General features: G+C 41.3%; 1 pseudogene; it reads left to right on the top strand.

The window, feature by feature from the left end:
* The window catches only part of LOC123486038, a 36,526-nt pseudogene extending 23,967 nt beyond the window's left edge, over positions 1 to 12,559 (top strand).
* The last annotated feature ends 6,835 nt before the right edge of the window (positions 12,560 to 19,394 follow it).

Here is a 19,394-nt window from a genome sequence, read left to right as displayed (position 1 = left end):
CAGCTCTAGCTCTGTCACCTTTCATTGCAGATGCGGAAGTGCGACATAGATGGATGCGGTGGATTGAGACGCATCCAATGCAAACAAACAGATATCTCTAGCTTAAACTGACAATTGTTTGTTTTTTATTATTAATAATATGCTAATTAGAATATGCTAATTACACGTCAACCTTCGTTTTTTTTTTATGTTTATCTGACTTTTTTTGAAATTATGGTAAAACCATGTGCAATCAAGTATAATGCGTTTAGCCGACTAAGATCAACAAATGGTCATGAGAAGCGAATATCAAATTACAGACAAGGTATAAAGCTTATGTTATAAGGCACTACTGACCCTTAGGCATTGTTCTGGGCCATTAGCCATGGGGCCAGTAAATTAGGGCTGAGCCTACGGGGTTACATGTACATTTTAGTCATTTAGCAGATGCTCTTATCCAGAGCGACTTACAGTAATATTTTTTCATACTGGCCCCGTGGGAATCGAACCCACAATCCTGGCATTGCAAAGCGCAATGCACTACCAACTCAAGCTACAGCGGGACTACGTGTACTGTTGCGTTAACCCTTTATTTGTACTGTAGGCTGTGTGTGACTTGTTTAAGGGGTCACAACGGGTCGTTTGCCTAAAGAAAGCGTCTTGGTATGTCTCACCAAAACGTTTTCAAAATGCTTTATATCAGACATGTTGCTGCTTATCTGTGAAATCAAACAGCCAGACAGACAGTTACTCAGAACTGATGCTGATTAACCAGCAAATGGCTGCTGTAATAACAACGTTGATGCCTAATTACATAAATTCATCATCGGTTACATCAGTCTGTAATTGCTTAACCAGATTTACCTGAAGGCTCTGTGCTGGGATTGCTGCAGTGCTCATAATGTAAACATAATCTTCCAGTTATTATGGGTCTAGGGAGAGAAGGGTTACCACCACAGAGAGAGTTTAGGCTTGTTTGATCTGCCTGTGAGTCTAAATGGGCGGGTCTAAACTTTCCCTGCCATTCTATTGTTAGGGCTTGCCTGTGGGCTAGGTTCAAAATATACAGGTTAAGACAAGAGGATTCTAATATCCCATAACTCTTTGCAATTCATGGGACCAGCATTGCTAGTTAGCAACGGCGCTAGTAGATATCAATGGAGCTGATCCCATTTAATGTGTTTATTTTCGAACGCTTCCGCATGGAATTACTTTGTTGTCTTAACCTTCCCATTTTCAGCCTAGCCTGTGGGTGTAGAGGTGATTGAATCGCTTCTCTTTTTTTGGGCCAATCTGAGAGCATGGAGGTAGTTTCCGATTACTGAAGTGCTTTAATAAGTCAATGTTTCTATTGTATTTGATGAGAGGCCAACAGTAGAAGAGACAGGGGGTTGGGGGTAGGTAGTGTGTGTATGAGTGGGAGGAGGGAGGAGAAAGCTAGTGGGTAAGAGAGGGAGAGAGGGAGAAAGCTAGAGGGTAAGAGAGGGAGAGAGGGAGAAAGCTAGAGGGTAAGAGAGGGAGAAACAGGGAGAAAGAAAGAGCGGGGGGTGCAGAGGCAGAGCAAAAGACCGCCTCTGAAAGCTTTTCTCATGGTCATGGTGAATTAATCAGGCTCTTGTTGTCTGAGGGGGAGAAGGAAGGCTGCTTTCTGTACCTAGTTTCCCCTTACACCGCTCACTGTAATATCAGAAAACTTCAAACTAACCCATGGTAGTCACCAGATGTATTGCATTTTTATTTGTTTAAAATCCTCCATTCACACCCCATTCATAATCTTCTTCTACCACCTGTTGAAATGACTGGGGTTTGCAGTAGATTCAGGAAGAGCCCATTGCTCCAGACTCCAGCAGCCGTATTATATGGTGTATGGCAGTCTATCTGTAACCCCAGGCTGTTAAAGTGAGCCACTGGAGGTAGCTACAGTGTACCGCTCTAATCTGGGAACATGCTGAACAGTTTATTTAGTCCCTTATTACTCCTGAACACTGTTGTATCACACTGAGCAATGCTGGCACCGCACCAAACAACCTACAACAACTTAACTCGTTCCCTGTGTGTATTTCTAACACCCAAAGGTGGAGTGGATGAACATAGTGGAAACATAGGTCAAAGATTTCTGTGAGACTGAAAAGGGAAACTCAGATGAGGGAAACCAGAGGCCAAGCATCTGACTTTCCTATAATTATTATTGTTATTATTATTAATATATACACACACTACAAAGCTGCCCACAAGAAGCACTGGATTCAATAGGACCATGTGTAGGGTTGCCCAAGGGAAGCCTGATCTTACTCTTCAACAGCTTCCGCTGCAACTGTTCATACCAGGGAGTCCAAGCTTAGGCCGAGATGGGGACTTGAGATCCTTATGGAGAGGAAGTGGGGGAAAGACATTGGAGCTCTATGTGAATACTAAACATTCTGCTAGATGAGGACTGAGGGTTGATTCATTACTTATTTTATATTTACATCATTTAGCAGGGATGTCAATGGGAGAAGTTGAGTTATGAGCATACATCAATTAAGATTCAGCTCTGTATAGATAATACACACACACAAAATGCACCAATGAGCAGTATGCACACAAATTCAATCATCATTCTCATCATTGCTTAATTTGAGCCGGATCCTAATAAAAGCGATCAAAGTTCATTTGAGTTTCCTCAACGTTAATTCTCCTGACTCTAATCTGTCTGCTGTAGGCTACTAAAATATTTGATCAACTTCCAAATATTGTTTTACAAAGTAAAACAAGAGAGAGATATAGACTTTTGGCACAAACACATCGGCCATCACCGGCATGTGAGTTGCGCATGATTGGGTTATTGAGTCAGTGAAACTGGAAAGCATTTTTAGGACTATAATTTCAACCTCATATTGTAGCCTACAATATGTGTGTCTCCACACACCTAGGCCTAGGCTATTGATGGATTCAAGACAAGGTCATTTTTATTGATCTCAGTGTGTCAGTGTCAAAGTAGCTTGTCATTTCGACCATTTGTGAGATATTAAAAAAGATTCTGCCAAAGTCTCCAGTCATGTAAAATGATGCAGAATTGCATGAAATGCATTTATAAAAGGCACAACAACAACAAAATCCCAGACCCTAGGCTACTAAAAATGTTCCCCATGTGTGCAACTTCTGGAAGTGCCTCTACTCTACTGCAGTGCTTTATCAGAGCTCCCCAGGTCACCCCTCTCTTGCGCTCACTTTTTTCCCCCGGTCCCTCCCGATGTACAAATTCATTCATCATTCTCACCCTGAAAAATATGTAGAGTATATATGCTTCAGCATTAGGAGCTGTTAGGCAACAGGTGTACTGATGCTCCTGCCAGGGCCTGTGTTTGTCCTAGGGTGAAATGGGCCCGTCTGGGCTGGTGGATGGTGCTGCAGACACTGGGACTCTCCATCCTGCACCTGTGGGTCTGACAGAGTAAGCCTGTCTATCCTGAGAGTTTCCTGGGAATCTGCATGCTCAGCCACAGGCAGACCCAGGCCAACCATTCCTGATCTGACATGCTTATATAACCCCAAATGCAAAATATCACAAAGCAAAGTTAGGATCCTCTAAACTTAAGTGGACATGGTTTTGTTATGACCTAGTCTGTAAAGGTCTGCCATTCCTTTCTGCTTTAGGCTGCGTCCCAAATAGCACCCTTTTCCCTATTGTCCCAAAAACCACCCTTTTCCCTATGTAGTGCACTACTACCAATATGAGCTCTGATCAAATGTTGTGCAATATATAAGGAATAGGGTGCCATTTGGCACGCAGCCTTAGAGAGTTGACTGGCAGCTCTGGGCAGAGATGGTGTTTTTATTGCAAGTTCATCTTTTCCCATGAGTGTTTCCCTCAGGACTGAGTGTGTAAGTGATACTCATGGTATCAGTCCTCTCCTCTGCAGCGCTAGCTCTGTCTAGCATGTGGCTGAGGTTCTAAGAGCTGTGCCCCATCACTCCCTGTTTGAACATGTCAAACCCCGGAGACTGGCTCTGTTGAAAGTGATCAGCTCCTTCTGCAAATAAAAATCAGACCGTGAAACTGAGACTGCTTTCTGCTCTATGTTATGATGAGTGAATAAGAAACCTGAACAGACCATGGGGCTGCAATTATTGAGCCATGTAGATACTGGTCTCGCTTCACAGTGTTCATTAACTAGAAAAACTTGCCATTATACTCATAGCTCTATTTACAGTAAACTGTACTAAAACAAGATAAAGGTTCCGTCAAGGAGAGGCTGTATTCACATCAACATTGACATTGTGATACAGCGTGGACACCTATTTGTAGTGGGAGTACTGTGTGTTTGGTAGAATATGCCCTCTGCTGTTGAAGAGAACAACTATGGAAAACATTCCTTATTAACACTGCATTCATCTTAAGTGGAGTGTTTGCATACCACGTTTGATGGTTAGTCTTGGTCTTGGTCCCCACTGATTTAGAGTTGTGGTATCTGTGTGTTTCTGATGGGCCTCATGGTTTATTTTCCCTCTCTATCTGTGTGTACATGGACTGTATGGAGTGCAGGGGGACAGAGGGGAGGCGGGTCGGCCACTGTCAACAAGCTTGGGACCGTGAGAAAGACGACATACTATTTGTGATTTTGTGTTAAGCCACAGCTGTCAAAATTCACCAGCGGCAAGGGTGCTGTTTTGGGTAATATCAAACGGATTCAAGATCTTGTTAAACTATTGTAATACACCCAACCCATCTCTGAGGGTAAGGGAGTGGTCCTACTGTGTGTTGCCACAGTGGCAGTGCCTAGTGTACTCAGCCTGTCACAGATGTTTATAGAGCAGGCCTTAGCTGTGGGCTGTGTGGTTAAGGGTGTTACACTGTCAGTGGGAAAGGTGGAAATGTAAAAGATGAAAACGTTTTAATGGTTGCCATGGGTGAACCTGTCTGTCTGTCTGCTGCTCCCAGTGGTGTAAAGTACTTAAGTAAAAATACTTGAAAGTACTACTTAAGTAGTTTTTGGGGGTATCTTTACTTTACTATTCATATTTTGGACTACTTTTACTTTTACTTCACTACATTCCTAAAGAAAATAATGTACTTTTTACTCCATACATTTTCCCTGACACCCAAAAGTACTTGTTACATATTGAATGCTTAGCAGGACAGGAAAATGGTCAAATTCACACACTTATCAAGAGAACATCCCTGGTCATCCCTACTGTTTCTGATCTGGCAGACTCACTAAACACAAATGCTTCATTTGTAAATGATGTCTGAGTGTTGGAGTGCCGTGGCTATCCGTAAATTAAAAAAAACAAGATGGCGCCGTCTGGTTTGCTTAATATAAGTAATTTCAAATGATTTATACTTTTACTTTTGATACTTAAGTATATTTTAGCAATTACATTTACTTTTGATATTTAAGTATATTTAAAACCAAATACTTTTAGACTTTTACTCAAGTAGTATTTTACTGGCTGACGTTCATTTTTACTCTAGTCATTTTCTATTAAGGTCTCTTTACTTTTAATCAAGTATGACAATTTGGTATTTTTTCCACCACTGGCTGCTCCAATGTGAAGTCTTGTCCAGACATCAGTCTCCTGGCAGCTGAATGTCAGGAGGAGTGATTTATTTCTGCTCTATCCTTTCCTTTCCTGCCTTTTTCTTATTTTCTTCTTTTGTTGGAGAGAAAGAACAGCCTGTTGAGAATGGATTTCAGACTGTCCCTTAGACCAACTGGAGGAAGGAACGTGGTGTTAAGCCAGGGTACATAGCTGCAGTGGTTCACCTCACATATACAAAAGTAATTGTTTCAAGGAAAAGAGGATCAGGTTGTTGTTTGGTTTGGATGTTGGAAAGACTGGTTCACTTATGACATTAAGTAATACGCTCTCATTTGGCTTTCTTCTTGATATTAGAGGAAGATAATGATGAACTTTAAACAAATCTCAATAAGGTTTTATTTTGTATTTTATAGAAGAACATGAGAGTCCACATTTTTGTTGCATCTGTTTGTTGTTCTTTGTCCGCTGCTGGCTGTTGTTTTAGGAGTATTCAGGGTTCACTTCAAAACACAACCCACCACTCCCTTTTCAAAGGTCAGGATAAAGTGGGCAATCTGATGGAAAATCTGGCATCCCCATGTTTTCCCCTAACAGTGTTCATATCTGGTTTGCTGATCGGCCCCCTGCAGTTCTGTGTTGTGATTGTAAAGGTGAGTGATGTTGTCTCTCTCCCTCCCTGTCCAGCTGTATCTGATGTTGACTGTCTCCATAGAGATCTTAAAATGATTAGATATAGTGATTCTATATGTAATTCTCTGGTTGTCTGTCTCCCTTCTGCAGTACCCTGTCCAGCTGTATCCACGCGGTGGTGGCTCTGCTCTATCCCTTCTCCTGGCAGCACACCTTCATCCCCGTCCTGCCTGCCTCCATGGTGGACATCGTCTGCTGCCCCACACCCTTCCTGGTGGGGCTCCTGTCCAGCTCACTGCCCAAACTCAAAGACCTGCCTGTGGAAGAGGTTGGTACTTGATTTTCTCCATCTGTCTCTCTCTGGCTTTTCCCCTTTGTCTCCCACTGTCTTGCTTTTCTTTGATCAGGTTTAATGTATTGGCTCCTCCTCATTCTGTGCCTCTGATTTGGTTTGCTTGAGGCTACAGATTAGAGGCTATTCCACTGTCACATTCCATCTCTCTGTTAGACACTGGGCTGGGGAGTTGCCTTCCTGTTACTGGTCAGCAGTAGAACGCCCACAACAACCTACAGTATATTACACAGTCAATTACCCTGCTTGTTTTCATTAAACATTTACCCAATGAGGGACTTATATTTCTGACGAGAATTGCGTAGAGAATGTTGATCCTCTTGGCTGATTGGTGCAGCCATGGGACAGATTCAGAGGGATCCGGATATACAGTAAGTGGGACATCTCACGAGACAGCTATAATGGTGCTCCTCCCAACCTCCCTCAGAGACCCAGTACCACCCCTGGGTCCAGGATGAAACCACACTCTCATGATGACTGTCACAGGCTAATTTGAAAGAATGCCCTCTTGTCAATTGTTGGACCATCTGAACAATTATTTTCCAGTGATTCAGAGCAATTTTACCCTCAAACTTTTTTTAAATGTCCCCTATTAATTCAGCGCTACATACCAGAGATAGTTCTAAATCAGTCTCATGTTAAATTCACAGTCACACATTGAGCAATAGCATTGTGTTTTCGAAAGGTCAGCTCAAATTCTCTCAGAGCGCTGGATGTAATATGACCCGTTTCCTCTGTTTTGCTGCCCATGGACCCTGTAGGCTCCCAGTATTGAGTATTAGAATTCAAGCCATGAGCTTCCCAATATTGAGCTGTCAGAGTCCACACAAAGTGTGAGGCCTGCTATAGCTATAATTGCCTGTTCAGTGCTGTCCAGCAGTCTCGCTGTGGTCAAAGTCTGACAGGACGTTGACCTGCAGTAGTTTTGTCACCAATTACAGAGAGAGGAGGACAAGACGACGCGTCTGCTTCTCTGCTCTCCCAGCTGGACTGTTCTGCTCTGTTCTGCAGCATTCTTGGAACGGAGCGCTGATTTGCCGAGGCACAGTGGAAAGAGGGGGAAATCACTTGAATCTGTCCTCGTTAAAGTAGCAACAACTCCTCCTGCCTCAATGTGCTGTAGTGTGGCTGACCCTGGCCTAAACCCCCCAGTGAATGTGGCCTTGGCAGTTGGCAGCTGCTGCTGCCTGCAGGGCCCATGCCAGGGCAGCCTCAGCCCTCCACTCTGGGGTCCTGGGAGGGAGGTTCTGTCTCTCACTAAAAGCCTGGCAGGAGAAGCCATCAGGCCTCTTAAAGCCCAGCTCTCTGCCATTAACACAGTTAGTCCAAGTCAGCAGCATCTGCCCTCAGCCCGTGGAATGAGTGAAAAGACCATCTCACCCCGTCTGTCATACTTAACATAGGGCTTTTAATGGCCTGTCAACAGCATCTGTTGTCTGTTTACATCTGTCTTGATGTTGCTGATCGACTCAATAAAAATTCCTCAAGTATCCTTTCAGTGCTTTTAAAGATCTCGTTTTAACGCTGGTATAACACTTCCAACTTCTGGAAGAGCTTGTCTTTCTCTTGATGGAGAGTTAGATTTATTTGTAGAGGGCATTGGGATTCCACTGTATGCACATGGAAGAAGCCTGGATTTGATTGAAGATTCCTAAATGTGATCGACCACCTCGATTCGGTCTTATGGAGCAAAATAGTTTTTTTTTTTTAAAGTTTTTTTTTTACATTGGATAAAAGTAGAGCCTCAGAGCTAGAACATGGTATATCATACATTGCAGTTGATGAACAATGGGAAAGTAATTCTGCTTTGAAAGTTGATAAACTTGTAACCCCACTTTTGAGAAAATGGCCCTTGAATGTTTTGGTACACCTCCTGAAAGCTCTCCTTTGTCTACACCCATTCAGCATCGTTGACACATTCTTAAGCCTTAGCACCCATCTCTTTAAGGATTCATATGTGAGGCCATGTGCTAAACAGAGTGAGCAGTTTAGTAAACAACCAAAGATTTCAAGACTAAAAGTTGTAAAAGTAGTAGCCTACAATAAAGAAAAACTCCAGGTAAATATACACTTTATCTAGTCCTTGGCCTATATCCTAATCTGACTTTGGTGCAGGTCATGTTGTTCTTCACATTACTGTCTCTGGTAAACACACACTATATTAAATAAATAAAATCTAAGTTAATTTGTCACATGCACAGGATACAGAAGGTGTAAACGGTACAGTGAAATAGTTACTTGCATAGTAGAAATATCAAAAACAGAAAGTGTCCAGATAAAATATTTTATAATTATTAGATGACACTTACCCGACACACTTGTCTAAATTGATGGGTCATGTGAAGGAAATGCTATAACCACCCCCCAGCCACATCTAGCTAAGTGGATGGGCCACAGTTGTCTAGACATGTGCACATGTTCATGAAATACAATAGATGGCCGTAATCACCCTGGCTAACTTGATGGGTCATGTAATCATCTGGCGAAGTGGAGTCTTTTGTTTAGACATGTAGCTAGCTAGCTAAACAATGAACCAGCATAATCCCAACTCGAGGGAAGATATAATTATAGTGTAATGCCTTGGATGAGGCTTCTACTACTACCAATACAAACATTGTCATAGCTGTAGTATGAATCTGCAGGTAGCTAAAGCTAACCAACTAGGTTCAATGTTAGCTAGCTAACATTAGGCTGTAACTAGTAATGAAAATGGTTTTCTGATTCAAATAATATTACTACACAGATCTAACGTTAGCTAGCGAGCCAGTAAGCTAATGTTCGCTAGATAGCGAACAGTACGCTTTAACTTGCAATGAAAACGACTTTCTGACAAAATTAGAAACTGATAATATCAGACAATGTTGCTAGACTCTTATCTGTATACATGGGTGAATGCTTCACGACAGACTGGAACCATTTAACTCTGTTTTGTTTGTAGCTACATCTTGTTTGGCCAGTGTTGTGTAAAGTCACTCCGGTTCACACTGGCCGTGGCCTGTGCAGAAAGTAGCCCATCACTTTTTCCAACTGATCTGTTGATAGCGCCTGCTAAATTCAGGGCATCAATGTTGTTGAGAAAAGTAGCAAAACTTTTGCAGTTCTCGATGGCTAACGTTATATCTTTCATAAACGGTGCGGTAGAAAGGACTATAAACACATACTGAACAGTTCAAGTTATAGACAGAAGCATGCTACATGTCAGACCAATCCAAACTCATCTCTCGGCATGTCCAGCCCATCCATTATCTCAGCCAATCATGGCTAGTGGGATGGTTCCTGTCTTTTTCCGTAGCTAAACCAATTAGGCTCGTAATTTAACAATTTTATTCGTATTTACGGATGGAATAAAAGTTTGTTATTGAGGCACATGAAAGTTCACATGTTCCAGAATGCATTTCTGCCAAAAAACGCATTTTGATAAAAAATACTTGTTTAAGTTCAAATGCCTCTCCTGTGAAGTAGTGACGTGCGACATACGCCTAGTTTCCTGAAATGAGTCACAAATATGTGACTTGTTTGTTTCCTTTGCAGGCTTTGATGGTGGACCTGGGAACTGACCGCTTCATCAGACAGGTTGGTCTCAATTCTCCAGTACCTCCCCGTAACAAAGACCAGAAAGTTTATTGTAATATAATATGGACTGATCATTTGATATTTTTGTTTATTATCGCTAATTAAATTGTTATGCGTGTGTATAGATGGATGATGAGGCCTCGTTGTTGCCACGGAAACTCCAGTCTGCTCTTGAGCTAGCTCTGGAGCAGAGGAATGACATCATCAATCAGGACTCTGACAGCGAGTCAGACCGAAGGTGAACGAGGGACACATCATCACTCTCTACTAAACCAGATGTTACGAGTGTAAATTAGGACAACAGAGCACTGGCCACGTTTCAACCCTGTGAACAAGAACATGTACAGCACATGTCTGGGAGCAATACACTGTCTGTGGAGTGATGAGAACTCCTGGAATGGGTGATTCACCTCACTGAATTGAAGGTTACTGGTGTTCAGAATGTAGTGTTTGTTTAATATTACGTATGAATACACTATCAGTCAAACATCAGCTCTAAATAACTCTTGTGTCATTCCCACAAATGATATAGGCTTTACTTGATTCTCAAGCACAATTCTCAAGCATAAAAAGAGTTCCATTGTAGATTGTGTTGCTTCTTTGTAGATGTATTGAACATGTATTAAGTGTGTTTCAGCATCATAATACTAACCTATCCTGTCTCGTCTGTTTCTGTAGAGTGTAACTCCTTGAACAGCCTGGTGTCGGAGGCCTTCATCCGTTTCTTCCTGGAAACCATCGGCCACTACTCCCTTTTCCTCACCCAGAGCGAGCGCGGAGAACGCATCTTCCAGCGCGAGGCCTTCCGCAAGTCTGTGGCCTCCAAGAGCATCCGTCGCTTCCTGGGGGTCTTCATGGAGTCCCAGATGTTTGCCGGGTTCATCCAAGACCGAGAGCTGCGGAAATGCCGGGCCAAAGGTAGAGCAAACCTACAGTGACCCTGTTAATCCACCCCTACACAACAGTCTGTAATGGTATGGTCCTGTCTACTTGTTAAAGAGATAATAACGTTACGTGTGTCCTGTCCTCCTAAAATGGATTCATTGTAGTTCATCATAACACAAATAATATGTCAACTGTAATGATTGGTAGAAATCCTCTTTAGAGGTAGGCTCTGCCACCCCTCACCTTTCCACCAAAGTAGTCCAAAATCCCTAAAGGGATCTTCTCAAACCTGTGCTGGTACGGACCTCTAGTTGACAGTGGTTCTAGCTGGGTATTCAGTGCCATCTCCTGGTCACACAGTGAAGGGTATTTCACCCCATACCAAAACATGCCTTCCCTGATATATTGCACTGTAACATTACCTCACAATATAACATTAATAACGTAATAATGTTAATAATTGCCTCATGTTATTCTGTCATTTTGTTGTGTTTCTGTCAGGACTCTTTGAGCAGAGGGTGGAGCAGTACCTGGAAGAGCTACCAGACACAGAGCAGAGTGGAGTGAACAAGTTCCTCAAAGGGCTAGGTGAGTTCTCAAATAAAATAAAATAGAATCTGCACTTAAAACATAGAAAAGATCTCCCCTCAACAGACCTTTCCCGTCTACTTTACCACTGGGACAAATCGTAACCTGACTTAAAATGTAGGATGATACAAAGTTTTGGTCTAAAAGAAGCCTATTCACATTTGGCCATGATGTAGTAATGAGCACCATGTAGTCCAGGGTTCCCCAACTGATGGGTGTTTTTTTTTAAATTTTTTTTTATTGTTGGACATAAAAGACAGTAAAGGTACCAGCAAATCAGCTACAAGTGATTAACATTTTGGAAATCTGTTCCAAATTATTCCCATACGTTATAAAGAGATATATGTGATCGTATACAAACCTAAGCAAGGTTCAAAATTATTATATTTTAGTCAAATATTATATCTGTTTGGGTTTCTTGCGGTCAATTTGCAGTCTACAACTTATTTGTAATTATGTTCCGGCCCCCTAACCATCCGCTCAAGAAAAAATCTGCCCACGGCTGAATCTAGTTGATGATTCCTGATGTAGTCTAAAGCCGGGATTCCATCCGAGGCACTATATAATTTCCCCGACATTCATGGAGATCACATTCACAGTAAACGCTGCAGATGTCGGCTTAATTGGAAAATGTCATCGAAGTGTGTAAAAAAAAAAAAGAATTGCATGATGTGAACAGTTCTTACTTGCATTTTGTTTGTGTCTTTTAGGAAGTAAAATGAAGTTTCTTCACAAAAAGAACTGAGGAAACCTGCTACTTAATAACCAAATACCGGAGCATGAAAGCTTGTTCTACTGCAAACTGAAGATCTGATACACCCAAAACCCTGTATTTTATTGACTTATTCACTTGTTTGTCTATCAAGAACATCAATGAAATGTCAATATGTTGTACATATTTCACTGTAAACTGGCTGTGATACCCTCCAATGTAGCTTGATTCTTAGGTGTCTGGTACCTTAATTATGAGGCTAGTTACAGTAGGACGGTACAGAGTGAATGTGCCTTTGTTTCTGATTAACCACTGACATTAAAAGTGTGCTTGAGAAGAATATGATCAGACTGAGTGAGTGAATGCAAGCTAATGTATGGTGGATGTACAGTTACTATGTTTTGTTTTGTATTTTAGATCATCGTTGTCCTGTCTTTTTGCTGAATGAGAGCTTTAAAGTCCACACCTGGTTGGGAGGATTTGTACATGCATTAACACATGAAGAAAATGATTGTAAATGTTTCAAACATGCATTGCTTTGTAAAATTCAGTAATTAAACACAAAAGACTTCAAACGACTGGATTCTTTGAACTTTTTTCATATGCTACTGTTCTGAAGAAACAGAACTTCAGCACTTACAGGAAGAGCAGTCGGTGAACAAGGTAATTGTTCCTCTTCAGGTGGAACCAGGGTGGTGGCTCTGTACAGACAGGGAGGTTTGATCACACATTTTAAAGAAGTCAAACACTCAAAACAAATTTGAGTGCTGCAAGATGACAGTAAGCTTCCAACTCCGCAGAGCTGATAAAAGCATGGCAGTGACAACCACTGGAGTGATGTGTGAGGACATAATTAGGTTACTGGCAGCATGTGCATCCTTACCTTCAGGCTCTGATCAGACCCTACACCCAAACAAGGGCACTACGTTCATCCACCTCTGGCCTGCTAGCCCCCCTACCTCTACGGAAGCACAGTTCCCGCTCAGCCCAGTCAAAGCTATTCGCTGCTCTGGCACCCCAATGGTGGAACAAGCTCCCCCACGACGCCAGGTCAGCGGAGCCACTGACCACCTTCCGGAGACAATTGAAAGAAACCCTACCTCTTTAAGGAATACCTGGAATAGTATAACAATAATCCTTCTACCCCCCCCAAAAAAATGTGGTTGTCCCACTGGCTATCCTATGTTGAATGCACCAATTTGTAAGTCGCTCTGGATAAGAGCGTCTGCTAAATGACTTAAATGTAAAGTGGTAGCTATGTGTGTACCTTTTAGGATTCCACCCCACATTTTTTGTCATTTAGCAGACGCTCTTATCCAGAGCGACTTACAGTTAGTGAGTGCATACATTTTCAAACTGGCCCCCCATGGGAAACAAACCCACAACCCTGGCGTTGCAAGCGCCATGCTCTACCAACTGAGCTACAGGGGACTTGCCAACTACACAGTTGGGATGCTGGGGTGGGGACTTGTCATTGAGTTGTCAGAGATGACGTCTAGTGATTTTATACCTTTTGGCAAGGAATGGAACAACAATCTGGAACTGAATAACGTGCGTAACTTGTCAATTTCGGGTGCATATAAATGCATTGCTGGGTCATATTTATAATGAGAGTAATATTGTATTATAGTCAATACTAGCCCAGAACATGTGTACAGAGATGAAACTGTCACTGAGTGTGTATTTGGGTAGCTGACTGGTGTACAGAAAGGCCATTCAGTGAATAAGATAATGTTTATGTTTTAGCTCTAGCCCACCAAGACAAGAGGAACAGAGGGTGTCAGGTTGAGACAATAGTCTCAGGACTAATAGGTTAGGTATACAGTGCATTCGGAAAGTATTCAGACCCCTTTACCTTTTCCACTTTTTATGTTACTTTTTTTTCTCATCAATCTACACATAATACCCCATAATGACAAAGCAAAAACTGATTCTTAGACATTTTTGCAAATGTATTAAAAAAAATAAAAAACAGATACCTTTTACATAAGTATTCTGACCCTTTGCCATGAGACTCGAAATTGAGCTTTTGAGATGTTTCTACAACTTGATTGGAGTCCACCTGTGGTAAATTAAATTGATTGGACATGATTTGGAAAGGCACACACCTGTCTATAAAGGTCCCACAGTTGACAGTGCATGTCAGAGCAAAAACTAAGCCATGGGGTCAAAGGAATTGTCCGTAGATCTCCGAGACAGGATTGTGTTGAGGCACAGATCTGCATTGAAGGTCCCCGAGAACACAGTGGCCTCCATCACTCTTAAATGGAAGAAGTTTGGAACCACGAAGACTCTTCCTAGAGCTGGCCGCCCGGCCAAACTGAGCAATCGGGGGAGAAGGGCCTTGGTCAGGGAGATGACCAAGAATCCGATGGTCACTCTGACAGAGCTTCAGAGTTCCTCTGTGTAGATGGGAGAACCTTCCAGAAGGACAACCATCTCTGCAGCACTCCACCAATCAGGCCTTTATGGTAGTGGCCAGACAGAAGCCACTCCTCAGTGAAAGGCACATGACAGCCCGCTTGGAGTTTGCCAAAAAGGCACCTAAAGGACTCTCAGACCATGAGAAACAAGATTCTCTGTTCTGATGAAACCAAGATTGAACTCTTTGGCCTTTGAATGCCAAGCGTCACGTCTGGAGAAACCTGGCACCATCCCTATGCTGTGGGGATGTTTTTCAGCGGCAGGGACTGGGAGACTAGTCAGGATCGAGGGAAAAATGAACGGAGCAAAGTACAGAGAGATCCTTGATGAAAACCTGCTCCAGAGCACTCAGGACAATGACCCTAAGCACACAGCCAAGACAACGCAGGAGTGGCTTCGGGACAAGTCTTTGAATGTCCTTGAGTGGCCCAGCCAGAGCCCGAACTTGAACCCGATTTGAACATCTCTGGAGAGACCTGAAAATAGCTGTGCAGCGACGCTCCCCATCCAACCTAACAGAGCTTGAGAGGATCTGCAGAGAACAATGGGAGAAACTCCCCAAATGCAGGTGTGCCAAGCTTGAGCGTCATACCCAAGAAGACTCAAGGCTGTAATCGCTGCCAAAGGTGCTTCAACAAAGTACTGAGTAAAGGGTCCGAATACTTATGAAAATGTGATATTTCTGTTTTGTATTTTTAATACATTTGCAAACATTTCTAAAAAACGGTTTTTGCTTTGTCATTATAAGGATTTGTGTGAATATTGATAAGGCTGTAAAGTAACAAAATATGGAAAAGTCAAGGGGTCTGAATACTTTCCGAATGCACTGTACACTATCTAAACCAGTGGTCATTAAAATCAATCTGGGTTACAGTGTGATACACTAACAGGCATACAAGAAAGGGGCAAGTTTACACATACTTGAATTGGCTTCTGCATTAAAAGGTATTGTATCGACATTGGATCTGTGATGGTGCATATCATCTGTCAGATGTTCTGTGTTGAGCTGTGGGATGACAGAGCAAAGACGGTCAGTTGAGTAATACCAGAAAAAACGATTGGGATGCAGTTATACATTAGACCAAATTAAGGGCATCACTCACCATACGCCCATGCCCGTGGCTGACGTGCCCGATGCCTTCTAGTTTCAGTATTTTTGGTGGCTAGGAGGAATAACGGGTTGGGTAAGTTATCTGTTAAATATTATTTAAAAAATATCTTAACTGTACTGTCGTTTCATGAACTGTCCTATCATGGTAATATGCTTGCACCGATTTACCAGGCAGGCACAACTGGCTTTTACAGTGGAACATTAAACATCGACAGCATATTTTAAGCTTGAATAAATAGGAGAAATAGGCTAGTCATAATGTTACCGTCATAAAATGACTGTAAAATGTATGTGTTTGGGAAGATATTTGTACAAAAATTCATTGTGACAATAAGATTCACCGAAGATCAAATGTGTGTGGGGCGGTTGGAACAGTGGAAGAGGTTGAAGTTTGATGTGAGATTTCAGATGGGAAGTACCATTTTTTCCCGAAGAAATAAACGCATGTAACTCTCACGATCAAACACGAGACTTTATAACTCTAAAATATTTGAGCTGGACAAAAGAGCGACATCCAATGGATGGAGAGGGGGAGACAGTGATGATCAGGTTAAGGTAAAAAAGAACTCAAGCTTTGGTCATACTTGAATTGTGACAGCCATTCACCATCGTAGGGTAGGCCTAGGTGAGTATATTCTGTATCGCAGCGAATATACCAGTAGCCTACAGTCCAATTTAAATTCTTAAACATGCTCATAATAATAACGTAGCCCGTGCATGTTAGATGCTTTTCCCAGCACACTACGTGCGCACTGACAATGAAAGCAATTGTCATCACATAACCGTAGTTGATATTGTCTGACACAACCTTGCGGACGCACTGCCAAAGCGAAAGTTATTGCGTTTGAGGTATGTTATGAGCAACTATTGTGTTTTGTATCTTAAAAACGATATTGTAATACACGATCTATTGGACAGTTTAAACACATGCGTAAATAATCGAATGGATTTAGGTGCGGCTCTGTTGACTATTGAGTATCTCAAATTATGCGCATCATCCGATACTGTATGTGAGCCAAGATTTCAGCAATGTCATATAAACAACAAATCGATACCAGTTAGGTTACCATTATATTTGAATTACAACAGGGAATGTCAATATAATTAGACTAGATTCTGTTACACAATCTATCTGTTTAATTTTAAAGTCAATGATTCACCTGTTCCTTGTCTATCATGATGAAAATCAGATATTTGCACATAGCCTACTGGAATGATAGCCCAGCCATGTATCATAACTTGTTTTACTTTTAACAACTTTATATTTTACAGAAAATGGCTGAAACAACAGCAACCAAGTTTTTATTCATTGATCAGGCTCAATATGCAATTGTACAAAAGTAGCTTACAAAATCAGTATTTAACCTACATACAGTATGCTTACTACTGCATTTTCCCACTAGTAAAAAGTTGCATGAATAGTGATACCATCACATTTTTCTCTATATGAAATTTAATATATTATAATTGATATACATGATGACAATGACAGGTTATCAGTGAGTGATATTGACCTCAGTGAAGTGTCAGTGTGGCCAATCTGTATAAAATAGGGCAATAATACAATAATTTCCGCACACATTGATTCAATATTGGGAGGTTTAAAACATAATTATCCAATCTAATAGAAAGAGAAATGCCCAGCAATTCATAACTGCATATTCACATATTATAACTCTTATTGCCAGCAGAAACATGAACAAGCTGGTAGAAAGTGTGTAGTCCCCCGAGCATACAGGGAGGTGTTAGTGAAACACAGGGAGGGGTTGCACTGCTATAAAGCTGTTATTGACAGACAGCCAGGGAGTGGTGCTCACATTCCTTCTCACAGGAAACACACAGCAACTCTCAGAGAGCCCCCTCAACACTCATCATCACTCAAAGATGAGACCCAATACATGGATGGTGCATTAGGATTAGGTGTCATAATGTAAAGAAAAGTAGCTTAAACACAAGCAGATATATACAGTGCCTTCAGAAAGTATTTATACTCCTTGACTTTTTCCAAATTGTTTTGTGTTACAGCCTGAACTGAAAATTGATACAATTTAGATTTTTTTGTCACTAGCCTACACACAATAGCTTATAATGTCAAAGTGGAATTATGTTTTTTTTCGAAAATGTTACACATTAATAAAAAATGAAAAGCTGTAATGTATTGAGTAAGTATTCAACCCCTTTGTTATGGCAAGCCTAAATAAGTTCAGGATAAACATTTTTTTTAACAAGTCACATAAGTTGCATGGACTCACTCTGTGTGCAATAATAGTGTTTAACATGATTTCTTAATGACTACCTCATCTCTGTACCCCACACATACAATTATCTGTAAGGTCCTTCAGTCGAACAGTGAATTTCAAACACAGATTCAACCACAAAGACCAGGGAGGTTTTCCAATGCCTCGCAAAGAAGGGCACCTATTGGTAGATGGGTAAAAAAAACTAAACATACATTAAATATCCCATTGAGCATGGTGAAGTTATGAATTACACTTTAGATGGTGTATCAATACACCCAGTCACTACAAAAATACAGGCTTCTTTCCTAACTCAGTTCCTGGAGAGGAAGGAAACCGCTCAGGGATTTCACCATGAAGTCAATGGTGACTTTAACACAGTTACAAAGTTTAATGCCTGTGATAAGAGAAAACTGAGGATGGATCAACAGCATTGTATTCAGGACCAAAAGTTAATTGCATTTCCAAATGTTTTTGCATAATTACTTTAGTGCCTTGTTGCAAACAGGATGCAAGTTCTGGAATATTATTATTCTGTACAGGCTTCCATCTTTTCACTCTGTAATTTAGGTTAGTATTGTGGAGTAACTACAAAGTGTTATGTTTGGGGCAAATCCAATACAACACACTATGGAGTACCACTGTCCATATTTTCAAGCATAGTGGTGGCTGTATCATGTTATGGTTATGCTTGTAATTGTTAAGGACTGTGGATAAAAAAGAAACGGAACGAAGCTAAGCACAGTCAAAATACTAGAGGGAAACCTGGTTCAGTCTGCTTTCCACCAGACACTGGGAGATTAATTCACCTTTCAGCAGGACAATAACCTAAAACACAAGGCCAAATTTACACTGGAGTTGCTTACCAAGAAGACAGTGAATGTTCTTGAGTGGCCTAGTAACAGTTTTGACTTAAATCTACTTGAAAGTCTATGGCAAGACCTGTAAATGGTTGTCTAGCAATGATCAACAACTCATTTGACAGAGCTTGAAGAATTTGAAAAAGTTGCACAATCCAGTGGTGGAAAGCTCTTAGAGACTTACCCAGAAAGACTTACAGCTGTAATCACTGCTAAAGGTGATTCTACAAAGTATTGACTCAGGGGTGTGCATACTTATGTAAATGACATATTTCTGTATTTTATTTTCAATACATTTGCAAAAAATTTGAAAAACTTTTTCACTTTGTCACACTTTGTGTGAAAAGAAAAAAAATCTGTTTAATACATTTTGTCAAGGGGTATGGATTCTTTCTGAAGGCACTGTATCACTGTGTACATGGATTCACTATGCCTGATTTTGAGCAGAGGACCGCAAGAGTACCTTCAGAGATGAGAGTGCTCGAATGATTTAAATTATGCATATCTTTTATGATTTTTT

This window comes from Coregonus clupeaformis, unplaced genomic scaffold, assembly GCF_020615455.1.
Source record: "Coregonus clupeaformis isolate EN_2021a unplaced genomic scaffold, ASM2061545v1 scaf0965, whole genome shotgun sequence".
Taxonomy (NCBI): Eukaryota; Metazoa; Chordata; class Actinopteri; order Salmoniformes; family Salmonidae; genus Coregonus; species Coregonus clupeaformis.
Note: the sequence above shows the minus strand (reverse complement) of the source record. Positions and strands in the feature narration are given on the sequence as shown.